Genomic DNA, 4,627 nt, shown 5'->3' with positions numbered 1-4,627 from the left:
TTCTGTCCTGCATGTGGATATGTCCTCCCTACCCGGAGAGCTTCTAAAAAGGAGTCATGGTTCAGTCTTCTGCTTGAGGAGGTGATTGTGAAGCTGCACGCAGTGAAAGACCGTCCTTGAGGAGACTTCACATGGCAGGAAGTTATCAGAACAAGAAATGCGGGCCTTTCATCTTTCACATTTTAAAAAAATGTGGGCAGGGCTGTCATTCTGGTTCTAACTGGTTTTGGTGTCTCAGAGCAATGGAGAGAGTCATTGGTGAGAAATAATGACTTGTGCCAGGTGGAGATGGTCCATGTGTCTGGAGCTTCACATACACTCTGCGGGAGTCATCATCCCTGGTTTAGGGATTGTAGGAGCCTAGGTACCTTGCCTGAGGCTCCACACCTGCGAAGTGGTAGAGAACTGTATTTGAGCTCAGTCTGTATGGTTCCAAAGCTCTTTTTCTAGGTGATCACACTCGAGACCACAGATGCGGAAGGGAAGGAGAGTGGAGGACTGAGAAATCACTGGCTTCTGAAGTGCTCTGGAAGCGACTGTCCTCTCAGAGATCCTGTCAGTCTCACACCCCTACCATGATGCCAAGACTCTTTTTCTGTCTTCCAGACATGCAGAAAATCCGTCAACAACTGCAGTCCATGTACACACCGTTCATCCTTATACTTACTGCAAGTAATAAAGCTGGAGACGTAGATGGGAACCAGACCCTGGAGGGCCTCATGGGTTACCTTAGGGAGCCTGGATTTTATCTAGAAGGCTGTGGAGGGCCAAGGAAGGGTTTTTAATTTGATTTATGCTGTCATGAATGTACAATCTATACATGCCAGAGCGAAATATTTAGTATGTATTGGTAAGCCATCACACATGCTTTCTGTAGACCCCTGTGAGGAATGTTTAATATAATGATATAATGACTATGAGTAAGGGCTTGAGTCACATTGGTTTGCCTCCCAGTTCTGCCACTTCCTGGCTGAGAGGCCTTGGCAAGTGACCTCTACTCTCAGTTTCTTTCCCTGTCTTAAAAATGGGGATGATAGGCTGGGCAGGGTGGCTCATGCCTGTAATACCAGCACTGTGGGAGGCTGAGGCAGGCAGATTGCTTGAGCCCAGAAGTTTGAGACCAGCCTGAGCAACACAGCAAGACCCCATCTCATACACACACACACACACACACACACACACACACACACACATATATGAAAATTAGCTGAGTGTGGTGGCTCGTGCCTGCAATCCCAGCTACTCGGGAGGCTAAGGTGGGAGGATTGCTTGAGCCCAGGAGCTTGAGGCTGCAGTGAGCTATTACTGCCACTGTACTCCTGCCTGGATGACAAGGGTGAGACCTTGTCTCAAAAAAAAAAAAAAAAAAAAAAAAAAAAAAAAAAAAAGGATAATACTCTCTAAGTCACAGGTTACTGTAAGATGAAACAAAGCTCTACATAAAAAGCACACCGCATGTCTTTGGGCATTGAAATGCTCAGCAAGTGCTGGCCCATCCTGCACATAAAATGCGTCTCGTGCTCCACTTCCAACCCTCTTAGTCTTTTTCCGGTCACTGATTTCTCTCTCTTTTTTGCCTTAAATAACAGACATTTATTTCTCACAGGTCTGGAGGCTGAGAAGTCCATGGTCAGGGAGACAGCACTTTCAATTGCTAGTGAGGGCTCTCTTCCTGGCTTGCAGATAGCCACCTTCTTACTCTGTCCACACATGGGGGTGGGGAGGGAGGGAGGGAAGGAGGAAGAGAGAGAGAGAGAGATTCTCTTGCTTCCTGCCCTGGGGTTTCTCTGATGCTATGGTGTACAGGGCATGTACATGGTGTACAGGGCACCCTCCTGCTGGGCAGTAGTGCACGTGCAACTCAGCAGAGCAGGGAAGGCAGCTGTAGATGGGAGCCAATGGATAAATGTTTCCCACAAGTGAACACTTCTGAGATGTCTTTCCCAAGCCTTCTTAGGAGGTCCTGTGGGATAGAGGACCCGGTTACCTCCTTATGCATCCTTACATTGGCTTTCCCTCCTTCCCCTTCTGTCCCCTCTTTCGCTCCTGCCTCTTTGGGACCACATCCCCTACAAACTTAACAAACTACCTACATTTAAGCTTTTTTTTTTTTTTTTTTTTTTTCCCCTCACACTCTGCTTCAAGGGAGCCCAGGCTGAGACAATCTATTATAAGAAGATTCTATTTTCTTGGAAAAGCTACATTAGGAAAAAATGGGAAAAGAAACAAAAGGAGCTAGAAATATAAATATCCATATAGAGATGCGAGAAGGGGATCATCCTCTTGAGCAGAGTAGACTCTTGACTGTAGCCCAAGTGTCAAGTTCACTTATTCTCTTGTGTGGTTGTAATGGAATAGGGGGTGCAGGGAGAGGTACCAAGCTAGAGGGACCTGGAAGAGCTTTATAGTCTAGGATAATCCACATTCCAGTCCTGAGTTGGCCACTTACTATTGACTGTGTGATCTTACATACATGACTACGTCCGAGCCTCAGAGCTCAGAGCTTTCCTTACTAGTGAAATGGGGATAATAAATGCCTTCTTCAGGTGCTCGCTCATACTGTGAGATGCACAGACTATGTTAGTTGAATGCTCAGCCTAGTGTCCAGCCCATGGTACATGTTTAACAAATGGTAAGTCTTGGTGTCACAGCCCTCTGTAATTAGCTTTGGATTGTCTGAAATCAAATTTTTCCTACTGCTTCATATGTGCATACTTAGCTTCTGTAATAAAATGGTAAGCCTCTCGAAGGCAGTGAGAAAAGATCTATTGGTCATCAATAGACACTTATCCCTTTTCTAGAAATAAGTCCAGCTTTCCTGCCCATGCTAGCAGAGACCTTAGCCTCTAGGATTTGCTTGCCTTCCATTGAGGTCAGTTCCCAGGAGGCAGATTCTGAGACAGATGTGGGTGCAGGGGGTTGCTGGGGAGTGTTCTCAACACTGTGAAGGATGCTGGATGAGGCAGAAGTTGGGCTGTGTTGCAGTCACAAGGCCTTGGCTGACCCCAAAGGAGCTCTGAAGCTGGGATGGCCCCTCAGGTTGTCCCTGGGCCTTCCAATCCCTATTCTGACCAATCATTGGATGTGGCTGCCCTGGGAAGGAGCACGTCCTTCAGCAGATGGCTCTCTGCTCCAGAGCAGTGCCCTGAAAGCACTGACAGCCGAGCACCACCAGCAACTGGGGGAAGAAGTCCTGAAGTGGGGGATCTGGGTGGCGCAGCATCCACACCTTCGGTATAAAGGTGGCTTTGGAGAGTGTGGTAGTCACTGCTAGTTCTCTACCCAATACCACTTCCCCTTTTTTCTCAAGTAAAAGGAGGCTGAGCTTGTTTGGGACAGCGTGCCCAATAAAGATCCTCACTTTCCTAGACTCCTTTACAGCGGAGGAAGCCAAGGGGCCCCGCTCTGGCCAGTGCGAGGCGAACGGGAGTCTGGGTTCCTGATGACATCGTGGTGCCACGGGCGAGAGTGAAAGGCTTTATTGCTTAGGCCACTGTCATCAGGTTTCGGTAGCACGGAACCAAAGGCAGTCCTAAATGGTTCAGGAGGCATTATCATATACCCTGCTTAAGAGCATGGTCCTGCATGTGAAATGGGCACAGCGGGAGTCCCAGCTCTGCTGCACACCAGCAGCCATGTGGAGCCTCAGACGAACTACTCCTGTGGTTTCCTTTTCTGTAAAAGTGGGAATGACAGTAGTTTCTCACTACCATCTCAACGTATAACACCAGGGTAACCAACTTGTTCCACTTTGCCTGGGACTTTCCTGTTTTTTAAGCACTGAAAGCCCCTCATCCTGGGAAACTACTCAGTGCCAGGCAGACCTGGACAGCTGCTCAATCTGTTAAAACACCCTCAAACTACCCTGCTTCCTTTACAGATGGAAGACTGAAAAATTGTGTTGATGCTGCCCCCTAGTGGTTGAATGTAATGTAACTGCTGCAAAGATACATTTTACATTGTAAGTTTTCTTAAGAGCAATCCACAGATGGTTAGAGGCAGAGTTGGAATATTCCCCTAACCGTTTAGATTTAAATGTAGAACTGCTTTAACCCCATTATATTATTCATCGATATTTGCCAGCAAATATAGTATCTGGTAGGACTACTGTGAAGATTAATGAAATGGTGTAAATGTTCCCATGGTATCTCATATGGTGGTTTTTGGTTTTTTGTTTGTTTTGAGACAGGGTCTTACTCTGTCACCCACGTGGAGTGCAATGGCACAATCACGGGTCAATGCAGCCTCAACTGCCGTGGGTTTAAACGGTCCTTCCATCTCAGCCTCCCAAGGAGCTGGGACCACAGGCATGTGCCACCACTCCCAGCTAATTTTTTAAATTTTTTGTAGAGATAGGGTCTCTCTATGTTACCCAGGCTCATCTCAAATTCCTGGGCTCAAGCAGTCCTCCCGCCTCGGCCTGTCAATGTGCTGGGATGACAGGCATGAGCCACCGTGCTCGGCTGTTAAGTGCTCTTCAGTTCACTGGTATCGTGTGAACATGAGTTAGACTTAGCTCTGACTCTTCCTTTGAAAAAGTGACTTCAACCCCTGCCGGCCCCCCCAGCCGCTGCCTGTTTTCCTCATTCACATTAGGGAACTAGGACTTTCCTCAGAATGTTGTGAA

The sequence above is a fragment of the Macaca nemestrina genome, chromosome 2 (genome assembly GCF_043159975.1).
Source record: "Macaca nemestrina isolate mMacNem1 chromosome 2, mMacNem.hap1, whole genome shotgun sequence".
In the NCBI taxonomy this organism is placed as follows: Eukaryota; Metazoa; Chordata; class Mammalia; order Primates; family Cercopithecidae; genus Macaca; species Macaca nemestrina.
Note: the sequence above shows the minus strand (reverse complement) of the source record.